The following is a 14,731-nucleotide window of genomic DNA, read 5'->3' on the forward strand; positions in this document are numbered from 1 at the left end:
ATAGTTGTTTCATTAGTCTATGTATTTTTGTATTTCTATATTTGATTTTTATTTATGTCTATACACTGATACTTTGTATTGTCCTGTTGGGTTTTTATCGCGGATCCATTCATGCCATTTTTGCCATGTCTCTTTGATATCTTTGTTTTTTCTTCCTTTAATTGCTTTCGCCGTTTCGGAAACTTCAGATCATACAGAATGCAGCTGCATTGGTTGCTGATCAATTTCCGGTCACAATTCAAAGTGTTGGTTATGACCTATAAAGCCCTTCATGACATCGGACCAGAATATCTCCGGGACCGCCTTCTGCCGCATGAATCCCAGCAACCAGTCAGGTCCCACAGAGTTGTCCTTCTCCAGGTCCCGTCGACTAAACAATGTCATTTGGCGGGACCCAGGAGAAGAGCCTTCTCTGTGGCGGCCCCAACCCTCTGGAACCAGCTCCCCCCAGATATCAGAGTTGCCCCCACCCTCCTTGCCTTTCGCAAGCTCCTTAAAACCCACCTCTGTCGTCAGGCATGGGGGAATTGAAATTTTTTCCCTTCCCCCTAGGCTTATAAAATTTATGCATGGTATGCTTGTTTGTATGATTGGTCTCTTAAATTGGGGTTTTTTAGATTATTTTTTTAACATTAGATTTGTTACATTGTTTTCTTTATTGTTGGTAGCCGCCCCGAGTCTTCGGAGAGGGGCGGCATACAAATCTAATAAATAGATAGATAGATAGATAGATAGATAGATAGATAGATAGATAGATAGATAGATAGATAGATAGGTAGATAGACAAACAAACAAACAAACATACAAACAAACAAACAAATAAATAAATAAATAAATAAATAAATTTCGTCCATTGGTCTATCAAATGTTTTATATTGTCTGGTTAAAAGTACAATATTATCAGAGAAGAAGCTATGCAAGAGTAGGTTAACCACTCTTAATTTTAAAGAGTTAAAATTCTTTCAGTAACGTCCCTAGCCTTGGGCATCAGGTCTCTGTTAGGGTTTCCAAACTGAAGTCAATTACTTGATTCATTAACTATTTTGAATACGTGATTAATGTCTTAAGCTCTATCGAGCAGAATTGACTTAACAAAATATTCAGATATACTCGGCTGTTATTAATTCTGTTGTTCTTTTTTTCCCCTCGAAGCATTTCACAATGGAGTTACTGAAACACTCTGATTTAGTATAGTTCTTCTTTAAATATCTTTAAGGCAATTTGCAAAAATGAAGATGCATTCAATTGGTTCTCGACTTAGTCATATTTAGCGTAAATCCATTGACATTGATGAAGTATAAATTAATCATGGCTGGCTCAATGCCCATTAATTCAATTTTGATTATCTCTGGATCCAAACCAATAAAATATGTCATATTAAAAATCCAGTCAAGGTTAAGCACATCAGATTCTGGAAAAGATAGGTAGCTAACAAGAACTAACATATCACCTAACATGGAAAGTCAGTAAAATATGAAATGGAACAAAATGGTTTTTTTTAAAAGACAATAACTAATAAGATCCCCATGTATTTTGAGGGCAATTTCTCAGACTCCTGTCTTTTATTCCCACCAATCTGACAGCAGAATCTTGGTTTTTCTCCAAACTTTGGTGGATTCATAGAAATGTTCTTTTTAAATTCTCAAAAATACCCTGTTATTCAAAATATACTTTCTAAACTGATTGTAGAAACATGAATACTCCTCAACTTACAACTGTAATTGTTATCTTATGACTACGTTCCTCAAGAATTAATGTGGTATGAAGTGTGTAAGAGTGGATTGGTGGTGGATTCATCCATGATGATAAGAAACATCTCAAGCCAACCATATCACTGTCAACAAACACAACACTTTGTCTGTACAGTATACCAATAAATATCTCTGTCTACAAACATAATACTTTGTCTGTATACCAATAAATATCTCTGTCTACAAACACAACACTTTGTCTGTATACCAATAAAACTTCGCTAATTGATGTAAACAATGACTGCTAGCTTCTTATGAATCACATAAGCCCTTCAGTACAATAATCAAAGCTGTTGTTATTCTTTTTATGTGTGAGCATGCAATTATGGATTACACAGCCCTTCAATAGGATATGGTCTAAATAGAGGACATCAGGAATATTCGGGATCAATAGAAAGAGGAAATACATGGAAACCAATGAAGACAAACCGCAGGGCAAGATGAACTGCTAACACTCTCAGAATAAAAATAGCAAGTTAAATGAACAATTTGCGCATTGGGCAAATGGTTGGCACATTCTTCTTTTCCAAAGGCCCTTCAGATATCCCCACACACGCCCGGCTCCATGGCATCCAGTTTTCTTCATTTTTTTAATAGTCCAACTTGCAACACAAAGAGGATGTCAGGCCAAAGCCTGATTTGGAGACTTTGCCACATATTATATGCATTAGGCTGTATTCGTGCTATGGGAATTTGGGAGGGGTTGCTGCATGAGTAAAAATGTAGCCATGACAATTTCCTTCTAGATTCTCAAGGTCATCCTTTGTTCAACACCTGCCCGGAAGCTGATGGGAGTAACGGACACGTTGGCATGAAGGAGACTGGTCAACGTGATGAACTTGTGGGTGTGAGAACAAGAGAATGAACTTTAAACTGGGTGGAGAGCCTTAGAATTGGGTTTCTCAGAGATGTGCCAACATAGCTCTGCTAATAAATTGTAACTTTGAGGAACGCTATGCCTCAGACTCTGATTTAATTTGGGATGCTATTTGTTTATTTGTTTTGTTTATTTGTTTTGTCCAATACACAATAATACACAATGAAGGTTATATGATTTGATGATTTTGATTTATGATTAGGATTTATTAGATTTGTATGCTGCCCCTCTCTGCAGACTCGGGGCGGCTCACAGCAGTGATAAAACAATATACAGTAACAAATCTAATATTAAAAGTCTAAAATAACAAATCTAATATTAAAAGTCTAAAAGCCCCGTTATTTAAAAAACATACATACAAACATACCATATATAAAACTACATAGGCAAGGGGAGATGTCTCAGTTACCCCATGCCTGAGGGCAGAGGTGGGTTTTAAAGAGTTTACGAAAAGCAAGGAGGCTGGGGGCAACTCTGATCTCTGGGGGAAGTTGGTTCCAGAGGGTCAGGGCCACCACAGAGAAGGCTCTTCCCCTGGGTCTCGCCATCCGACATTGTTTAGTCGACGGGATCCGGAAAAGGCCAACTCTGTGGGCCCTAACCGGCCGCTGGGATTCGTGCGGCAGAAGGTATATCTCAAAGATATTCTGGTCCGTTGCCATGAAGGGCTATATATATTTGGAACCCTGATAGAGGAAGCAGAAAGTGGGATACATATAAACCAGCTATTCACCAACACCCTGTATATTCAGGAATTTTCCTGGGTGCTCAGTCCTCCTGGGGCATGAATTCATTGTCACTCAATTTTCATTTAAGCTCATTGCAAAAAATAATAATTAAAAGAAAAACCGACTGGGCGAGGCTTCCCTTTTCACCTCTTTGACTGTTCATCTGGAATCTCCTTACAGGAATGAGGTATATTAACTTGAGCAATGTTCCCCAGTTAAGTAATTGTATACTGGGAAGGTCCCTCGGGGCAGTTTCCACCAGGTGGGGAAAGAGGCTGTCTCTCAGCATAGCTGGCCCTTGCTTAGACAAGCACACGGGACATACTTCAGTCATTTATTTATTTTTAATCTCATGATTTAATGCAGCCGCATTGTGGAGGCACTCCACCTCTTCTGCACAACCCAGTGCAGATCGGTGCTCATCTTGATCCCAATTTGTCCCTAATTTCGCCCCGAGGCCGCTTCCAGATCATGTGGCTTAGGCGTGCCCCTGAATGATTTTTTTGTTCACATGCCTTTAAAAGTGTTGAATGTGACAGGAACATCTTCATTCGCCTCCAAACAGAAGCAGACAAACTTCCAAGCTAGGGGCTTTTCAACTGTTAGGCTACGAAACATGTTGGAGACATTGGCCTATTGCAGTGCTTCTCAGTTATTTTCTGTTACACCCCCTCCCCCAGGAAAAAATAAACTGTCAGTCCGAAAGCCATCATTTGAAGTTAGAGGCTTTGGCCTGCCACAGTAGCACAGTATTAGGGGAATTGGGAGGGGTAGTTAAATGAGAGGGAAGTTAGTAGTCACAACAAATTCCTTTCTTGGAGTCCAAGGTCATCTTTTGTTCTGCATCAACTGAAGAAAAGAGGAACTCGGTGGAATCCCTGCACTCGGACTGGTCCTCATGATGAACTTGTGGGTGCGGAGATGTGGGATGAAGCTTAACCTGGGTGGGGTACTGGAAAGAAGTTAGTATCAGAATTGTAGTAGTGTGACCAACATGGCTCTGACAATAAATCGAACCTTATCTGAAAGCATTGGACTGGAATCTGATTTATTTCTCAGATGCTTTTTGGGGCGTTGACATTTTGCGCTCCCCCAACTCTCTGATCTGGGCCCCAATGGAATTTTAGTGTTAATAGTGTTAATATTTATTATTTTACTTATTATAAGCTGTAGGCGCTCCATCACTGCAGGCTTTTAAGAAGAGACTGGACATCCATTTGTCTGAAATGGGGTAGGGTCTCCCATTTGAGCTGAGCTAGAAGACCTCTAAACAGCAATGTGCTGCTGGCCTCATGGCAGGGAGACGTAGTGGGAGTAGTATGTTTATGCACTATTTATACATAATAGTTTTTTTATTGTCCTTCCTTCTCTAATACCTTAGTATGATCCTTAATTACTTTTAAAATAGGAAATAATTAAATAGTATGTTTTTTACCCATAAAGGCTTTAATCATTTTCATCATTCTCTAGAACTGAACTTTTATAGCAAAGAAAATTGAGCTACTTGCCTAATCTGTTATTATCCTGAACCTTGTAGGTTCAGCACAAAACCTTAAAATGTTACTGTGCTCCTGAACAAATAATGTTGCCTGTTCTTTGTCCTTTTTGTGGCTCTTCAAACAATGTGACTTAATCAACTGAAAAAAAGCACCTGTTTGAAAACTTATCGTGGCTGGTAAGCCACTCCCACCCAGTCCTTTAAGCCAGTGTTTCCCAACCTTGGCAACTTGAAGATATCTGGACTTCAACTCCCAGAATTCCCCAGCCAGCATTTGATGGCTGGGGAATTCTGGGAGTTGAAGTCCAAATATCTTCAAGTTGACAAGGTTGGCAAACACTGCTTTAAGCCACCACCACCTGGTCACATGATTGTCAAGCCACTTCTACCTGGTCACATGACCATCAAGCCATGCCCACAAAATAAGCCATGCCAGCAGTGTGGCAGTAAAAATTTTGGCAGCCCATCACTGCCTCCAAGGTACATTCCAATTCTGTTATCCAATCAGTATTACCCATCATGAGGGGGCCAAAAAGTTGATAGATATCTCAGCCACCTCCACATCTGTAACTCTGATATGAAGTAGCCAGCAAGGAAGGCAATTCACTCTAAAGTACCACATCACTTCGAAACAGGGAAACAATTTGTTCCTTACACAGTTTGTCCCTGGTTAAAGACACACATCCTATGGTGTTGTAGAGCCAGGCCTGCTTTTAAGAATCTGCTATTACTGGCCAGATGTTTTTGTTAAATCCAATCAAAATCTACCTTGCTAATTTTTAAAACAACTATAAGCCAGCTATTCAACAACTCCTTGAATATTCAAGGAGTCTACGGAGAGGGGCGGCATGCAAATCTAATAGATAGATAGATAGATAGATAGATAGATAGATAGATAGATAGATAGATAGATAGATAGATAGATAGATAGATAGATAGATAGATAGAGATAGATAGATAGATAGATAGATAGATAGATAGATAGATAGATAGATAGATAGATAGATAGATAGATAGATAGATAAATTAATTCAGGAATTTTCTTGATTATGCTTACTTAATGCTTACTTCAGGTAGGGCACGAACCATGATCATTCAATTTTTACTGAAGATCACTGCAAAACATAAAATTGAACATCTTCTTATAGAATAGAATAGAATAGAATTTTTATTGGCCAAGTGTGATTGGACACACAAGGAATTTGTCTTGGTGCATATGCTCTCAGCGTACATAAAATAATATATACATTTGTCAAGAATCATGCAGTACAACACTTAACGATTGTCATAGGGATCAAATAAGCAGTGAAGAAGGAATATTAATAAATTAATTAAATAAAGTCTGCGGAGTCTGCGGAGAGGGGCGGCATACAAATCTAAATAATAAATAAATAAAATAAATAAATAATTAATAATTATAATGGCACTCTTGCAGTGTGGGTTACTTTTCTAGTACAATCTCTCCCTTTCTCTCTCGTTCTCTCTCTTTCTCTCTCTAATTCTCTCTCTTTCATTTTCTCTCTCATTCTCTCTCACTCATTCTCTCTCTCATTCTCTCTCTTTCTTTCTCTCTCTCGCTCGCTCATTCTCTTTCTCATTCTCTCTCTGTCTCTTTAACACACACACACACACACACATATTGATGCAGTTTCTCAACCTGCTTGGTTAGCTAATTGAAAGCTTTAGTTTGTTGTAGAGCCAGTTGCTATCAACATTTCAGATATTTGCATAAGTATGTGACATTGTAAAGTTCCTGAAAGATTTATACCAGGTTGGTTTTGGCTTAGTGCCTGTAATTCAGAGAGAACTGCCAGGCAGCAGACAATATGTGAACATTTTCAACTTCCTAAAGTCCAACAGAGTAAAAAGTAATGGGATTACTTAAGAAAACAATCCAATTGTGTTTTAAGAAAGCACAAAGAGAACTGTATTTCACCTTAAAATCTCTTCATTTTGATGTCTGTGAAAAGCCCACTGGGAAGTAATCAACAATTCTCTTTTGTTTTCGGCTGAATTTTTGAAGAAATATTTAATTCACAAATGACCCAGAGGTAGAGATTTATTGATTGATGTCAACCACACTAAACCTTGCCCTTCGCTGAAGATCTACAAAAGAACCATTTTGAACAGACTGGAATTTAAGCATACTTCTTGCTGATGAATAAATAATAAAGGAGAGCCAGATAATGTTGGATATTATTCATAATACCTTAGAATATTAAAGTGCCAAACTGGAGCTGGATCCTTCTGCTGGGATTGTGTAACTATATTTGTGATCACACCCAGTATAATGAGACCAGGCTCGTGTTATTGGATCAGATTTTTATATCACTTTAACATAACAAGATCATAAACAATCCTAACACTTCATGTGAGATATAACTATGAACGACTGAGCTTGTTCCATGACTCCTTTGGGAGATAGTGAGTTGAGAAAGACTCACTAAATCTTAACTCTGTATTTATGTCTTTGCCCAATGTAATCATTTGTCCTCTCCTTTCTTTAGGACAAGGTCTGGCTCTTCCATCTTTGGGCAAATCTGATGTCATATTGTTAAGAACGTAAGAACATAAGAAGAGCCATGTTGAATCAGGCCAAAGCCCATCAAGTCCAACATTCTGTGTCACACAGTGGTTCACATGGGGAACTTGAGTAGAAAGAGAAGGCAAAACCCTCCCTTTCCCTTGACCCCCAACAAATGGTACTCAAGGGAATCCTGCCTGCCTCAACCAACATAGAGGCGGCACATGGACATCCATTTCAATAACCACCAATACACTTGGCATCCATGAATCTGTCTAATCCTGCCTTGAAGCTATCCAGGCTGACAGTTGTCAGGACCTCTTCTGAAAGTGAATTCCATAAACCAATGACCCTCTGGGTGAAGAAATATTTCCCTTGATTTGTCCTCACTTTCTTACCTATGAGCTTTAGGGAGTGCCCCCTTGTCCTAGTATTGTGTGATAGAAAAAATATTTTTTCTCTATCCATCTTTTCTATCCCATGCATGATTTTATACAATCAAGTCACCCCTTAAATGCCATCTTTCAAGGCTGAAGAGACCAAGGCGTTGCAACCTGGTTTTATAAGGGAGGTGCTCCATTTCCTTGATCATGTGAGATATAACTATGTTTCTCCCCATGCAAGACAATTCTTCTTATTTTGTTATGTTAAAGTGATATAAAATTTTGATCCAATGACATGGGTCTGGTCTCATTATTCTGGGTGTGATCGCATATATAGTTACACAATCCCAATGGAATAATGATCCAGCTCCATCTGGCACTTTGTATTCTTAGCAGCATGTGGCTAACTTGAAGTTAGCCAAAAGTTATGCAGAAACTTGGGTGGAAATAGCAATAGATCTCAGACTTGTACACCACTTCACAGTGCTTTTTATAGCCCCCCTCTAAGCAGTTTACAGAGTCGACATATTGCCCCCAACAATCTGCATCCTCATTTTACCCACCTTGGAAGGATGGAAGGGTGAGTCAACCTCGCGCCTGGTGAGGTTTGAATTGTCAAATTGCAGGCAGATTGCAGTCAGCAGAAATAGCCTGCAGTACTGCGTTCTAACCACTGTGCCACTGCGGCTCTGAATATTGAGATGTAGAGCAGACTAGGCAGTGGAGAAGCATCCAAGAAAATGACAAACCATAATAGACATGTATTCACAAAATCAAAGGAATTAAACTTGACTCTACATAGACTTCTTAATTCTACGTTTCAGCTCAACTCCAAAGCTGGATTCTAAGTACAGTGATACCTTGTCTTACAAACTTAATTGGTTCCGGGTCGAGGTTCTTAAGGTGAAAAGTTTGTAAGACAAAAAAAATTTCCCATAGGAATCAATGGAAAAGCGATTAATGCGTGCAAGCCCAAAATTCACCCCTTTTGCCAGCTAAAGCGCCTGTTTTTGTGCTGCTGGGATTTTCCTGAGGCTCCCCTCCATGCGAAACCCCACCTCTGGACTTCTGTGTTTTTGCTATGCTGCAAGGGAATCCCAGCATCGCAAAAACAGCGCTTCACTGGCAATGGAAGTCCGGAGGTGGGGTTTCCCAACGAAGGGAGCATCAGTGAAATCGCAGCATCGCAAAAACACCGAAGTCCTCGAAACCCCACCTCCAGACCTCTGTGTTTTTGCTATGCTGCGATTTCATTGAGGCTCCCCTTGCTGGGAAACCCCACCTCTGGACTTCCATTGCCAGCGAAGCGCCCATTTTTGTGCTGCTGGCATTCCCCTGCAGCATCACAAAAACACGGAAGTCCAGAGGTGGGGTTTCCCATGGAGGGGAGCCTCAGAGGAATCCCAGCAGTGCAAAAACGTGTGCTTTGCTGGCAACGGAAGTCCGGAGGTGGGGCATCCCAGCGGTGGCGGTGGGTTTGTAAGGTGAAAATAGTTTGTAAGAAGAGGCAAAAAAAATCTTAAACCCCAGGTTTGTATCTCGAAAAGTTTGTATGATGAGGCGTTTGTAAGACGAGGTATCACTGTAGTCCATCCTAGTTTAACCTCTGTTTTGTCGGGCTCTCTGGTAGACTCCTCCCAAAAATTCACAGGTACAAATTTCAGACACACACGTTTGAAAATTCAAAATAATGTTCTTCATAATGAAAATGCACTTAACCTAAGCCCTCTTTTGGTATATCAAAGAGCACTGGTCTCCAAACAAACTGGTAATTTGTACAAGTCCCTTATCAGTTCTGTGATACTTAGCTTGCAGCTGTCAGGCAATTCACAGTCCTTCTTTCACAAAGTGAAACACTCTTTGCTCTGGTTTAGTTTCAAAGCGGGAAAAATCAGCACACAAAAGGTCAAAGTCAGTAAAGCAGTCAAGAAACACAATGATCAGATAATCCTCCACAATGGCCAAACCCACAGGCTGCTATTTATAGCAGCCTCACTAATTACCACAGCCCCACCCAACCACAGGTGGCCTCATTTTCTTTGATAATAATCTCTCAGTTGTTGCCTATGCATCGCTCTCCGCATGCGTGGCTGTATCATTAACTCTTGTTCTGAATCCAAGGAGGAGCTAGATAATTGATCTCCTTCTGAGCTGTCTGCCATACTCTCCTCCTCCCTGTCACTCATGTCTTCTTGGTCAGAGGAGCCTTCATCATCAGATTCCATTGGGGGGGACAAAACAGGCCTGTAGCATGTGGATGTCTCCCCCACATCCACAGTCCTTGGGGCAGGAGCAGGGCCAGAGCTAACCACAACAACCTCCAACTAAAATCAGCTGCTATTTGATTCTCTATGTTGAGATCTATATTGGCCAAGCCTATGTCCCAGCCATATCAAAATAGATTGCATAGAAAGTGCATAAACATTACGCAATGATCAAAATAAATAAAACCAGCAGTGAATTACTAACCATTAAGTGGGAGGAAAAAGGAAAGAAACAATGGAATATAGAAATGGAATTATCCCACTGAAACGTTTGGCTTAGCAGGAATTAACTGGGACCTTGCAGGATGAAATCATAAATTGAGACTAACAAACCATTAAATGAAAATTCATAAAGCTAAGTGACAACATGTACCAGGCATTAAGTGTCAAGGCTTTTAATTAGTGTAAACCAATATTTAAGGATTAGTGATGGTGCATAAATTGGGTAGCAAATTACAGCTATACAGTGTAAAGAGCTACTGGGAACCAAGTGCTGGGTTGATTAAGATCTGTAGAAAGATCTTTTGTCGTAAAAATTAAAAGTAGATTATTACAATCAGGGACTTTTATAAACACAGAGAGACACACACATAAATGTCCCAACACAGGTCCTAAACATAGTTCTTAGCCTGTGGTGGTGACTTGCTGATTTGGTCCTTCAGAATTGAATTCCATTTCATGTGATTTCTCCACTTCTTAGCTTTTCCTTGAAGATATATCAGGGGAAAACTTTTCTTAGCAGTGGAGCTATTGCAGGTGCTGCAGGGTTTCCAGAATTGAGCTACAAAATTCCAGATGACCAGTAGTTACTAGCAGAAATATTGAAACTCAAGTGGTCATCTGTCTTTGTGAATTTGCTAGCCTGGGTAAAGGAAGCAGGATAAAATAACTGTAAATAATATTTCCCGAGTTTTCTCTCTCTGTTGCTCACTTTTTTTTTTTTTTGAGATTGGCAATTCCCTAACTTCCAGTGATGGTCTACCAAAGAAAGGATGCAGGACAGGATCACTGTACTAGTAGTAGTAGTAGTAATGATCTCATTACTCATCTCTAATGATGTAATAACATTACCAAAAAAAGCCTTAAGAATGGTTAACCTAATCTTGCATAGCTTCTTTTTTGGTAATATTTTACTGTTAACTAGAGCATACAAAACATTTGCTAGACCAATTCTCGAATACAGCTCATCTTCCTGAAATCCGCATTACATATCGGCCATTAATACAATTGAGAACATATAGATATATTTCACGAGAAGAATTCTCCACTTCTCTGTTTGCATACCTTATGCAAACCAGACTTCAAATTCTAGGCTAAGACAATTTAGAACTTTGCCACCTTAGACCTGATGGCAAATTATCTGCTACAATGTCCTATCCATCAATGACTACTTCAGCTTCAACCGCAACAATACACAAGCACACCATAGATACAAACATAAGGTAAACTGCTCCAAACCTGAAAATATGACTTCAGCAACAGAGTGGTCAATGCCTGGAATACACTATTGGACTCTGTAGTTTCTTCCCCAAACCCCCAATACTTTAACCTTAGACTGTCTACTGTTGACCTCACCCCATTCCTAAGAGGTCTGTAAGGGGTATGCATAAACTCACCAATGTGCCTATTATCCTTGTCTTAATGTTCCCATGTATTCAAAACCGTATCACGTGTACATGTTTATACTTTTATGGTAATAGAAACATAGAAACATAGAAGTCTGACTGCAGAAAAAGACCTCATGGTCCATCTAGTCTCCCCTTATACTATTTTCTGTATTTTATCTTAGGATGGATATATGTTTATCCCAGGCATGTTTAAATTCAGTTACTGTGGAATTATCTACCACGTCTACTGGAAGTTTGTTCCAAGGATCTACTACTCTTTCAGTAAAATAATATTTTCTCATGTTTGCTTTTGATCTTTCCCTCAACTAACTTCAGATTGTGTCCCCTTGTTCTTGTGTTCACTTTCCTATTAAAAACACTTCCCTCCTGGACCTTATTTAACCCTTTAACATATTTAAATGTTTCGATCATGTCCCCCCTTTTCCTTCTGTCCTCCAGACTATACAGATTGAGTTCATGAAGTCTTTCCTGATACGTTTTATGCTTAAGACCTTCCACCATTCTCGAAGCCTGTCTTTGGACCCGTTCAATTTTGTCAATATCTTTTTGTAGGTGAGGTCTCCAGAACTGAACACAGTATTCCAAATGTGGTCTCACCAGCACTCTATATAGCGGGATCACAATCTCCCTCTTCCTGCTTGTTATACCTCTAGCTATGCAGCCAAGCATCCTACTTGCTTTCCCTACCACCTGACTGCACATATGTAATCTTACATATGCTTGACAAAAATAAATATAAATAAATAAATAAATAAATAAATAAATAAAATGATACAGCCTTGAATCTAGACAACCCATAAAACCATGAGCCCTAGACCACTATTGAACTGATCAGAAACCCACTCTGACTAGATTTCCATCAGGGATGAGCTAAATCCATGAAGATAAATTTATCTGAATGGGCTCCTTGTCCTTGCAATTAAACAGATTTTAACTGTTCTGAACTCTCCTTCCTGACACTGAAGATTTTAGAAACTTCGTTGTCTTGTGGTATAATCTGACCTGGTGCAATTCAATAACACAGTGAGAACATGTTGATAAGATGGAAAGAAGAACTGGTTAGGATTTCAGGACATCTCCCCGGGGCATAGTACATCTCATCCCGATTCAACAAGCCAGTGCCTCACATAAAATTTGGATTTAAAGAAGGCATCCTCACTTGTGTTGCAGAACAGGTGCCACCAGCCTGTTTTTGTGTATCATCTCATGGATGTCAAGAAGGAATTAATAGGATGCAAACCCATCACCAATTTACTGGAAGAAAGTAATGAAATATGTAATTAACATACTGCAGAACAGTGGTTCTCAACCTTTCTAATGACCCCTTAATACAGTTCTTCATGTTGTGGTGACCCCCAACCATAGGTCTAGCCCCAATTCTCCCAACAGAGCTTTAAGCTGATTGGCAGGAAGGTCACCTGATTGGTCGGATTGTAAAAACAGCAGTGAAGGGCTATCAAAATTTTTACTACTACACTGTGGGCGTGGCTTATGCAGGACGCCCTGCATATTCTTTCAACGTCTTTCAGTGCAAATTGAGTCCTCTGGGGTGGTCTTAGGTGACCCCTGTGAAAAGGTCTTTCGACCTCCCAAGGGGTTCTGACCCCCGGGTTGAGAACCACTGTTATACAATAAACCTAGCCAGGATTTGCAACAGAAGAGAATACTTGCAGCTCAGGATTGAGCTATGGGGTCCTTGGTGTTGTCTGATCGTGGTTGGTTTCTTGCAGTTGTTTCATTACTGAACTAAGTAACATCATCAATGCTAGAATGGAGTTGAGTTTTATCTCTTTCTAGATACTGCTAATTTGCTCTATCAGTATTGGTGAGAGTGTTCTCTATGGTTCCTTGATTATATTATTGTTTACACCAAGATTAACACTAGGCCAACAATCAAACAATATAAATATTTACTGACCCCTCGCATCCTGGACACAAACTGTTTCAACTCCTACCCTCAAAATGTTGCTACAGAGCACTGCACACCAAGACAACTAGACAGCTATTTTTTCCCGAACTCCATCACTCTACTAAACAAATAATTCCCTCAACACTGTCAGACTTTTTACTAAATCCGCACTTCTATTTCTACTAGTTTTTCTCATCATTCCTATCATCCTTTTCCTCCCACTTAGGACTGTACGACTGTAACTTGTTGCTTGTATCCTAAGATTTTTATTAATATTAATTGTTTCTTCATTGCTTATTTGAGCCCTATGACAATCATTAAATGTTGTATCACATGATTCTTGACAAATGTATCTTTTTCTTTTATGTACACTGAGAGCATCTGCACCAAGACAAATTTCTTGTGTGTCCAACATTGACATTTATATTTATATATGTTTTATTTTTTTATTTTTTTATTTTTATTTTTTACTTTTATGCTGCCCCTGTCCAAAGACTAATATGTAATACAGTGTTCCCTCAATTTTCGCGGGTTCAAACTTCGCGGAACGTCTATACCACGGTTTTTCAAAAATATTAATTAAAAAATACTTCGCAGTTTTCCCCCCCTATACCACAGTTTTTCCCGCCCGATGACATCATATATCATTGCCAAACTTTTGTCTGCCTTTAAAAAACATTTTCTTAATAAACTTTAATAAATAAACATGGTGAGTAATAATCTAAATGGTTGCTAAGGGAATGGGAAATTGTAATTTAGGGGTTTGAAGTGTTAAGGGAAGGCTTGGGATACTGTTCATAGCCAAAAATAGTGTATTTATTTCCGTATCTCTACTTCGCGGAAATTCGACTTTTGCGGGCGGTCTCGGAACGCATCCCCCGTGAAAATTGAGGCAAATGAACCTTGGAATCAATGATGCAAATGAACCTTGGAATCAAAGCTTAAAGCTTCACACTTTGGGCTGCTCATGCAGCATTTTTTTAAAACATTGTTTGGATCCTGCCCAGGGATCCCATTTGGAGCAGTGCTTGGCCTCAAGTGTTTCTCTGGAATTCTCCCAGCCTTTAGAATTTTAGAATGGAGATGAGCTAAAGAGGAAATTAGTTTTTTTAATTATATCATCTGCTAATTAAATATCAATTATATATCACTCAAGATGAATCACATTT

Source organism: Erythrolamprus reginae, chromosome 12 (assembly GCF_031021105.1).
Source record: "Erythrolamprus reginae isolate rEryReg1 chromosome 12, rEryReg1.hap1, whole genome shotgun sequence".
NCBI classification, from domain to species: Eukaryota; Metazoa; Chordata; class Lepidosauria; order Squamata; family Dipsadidae; genus Erythrolamprus; species Erythrolamprus reginae.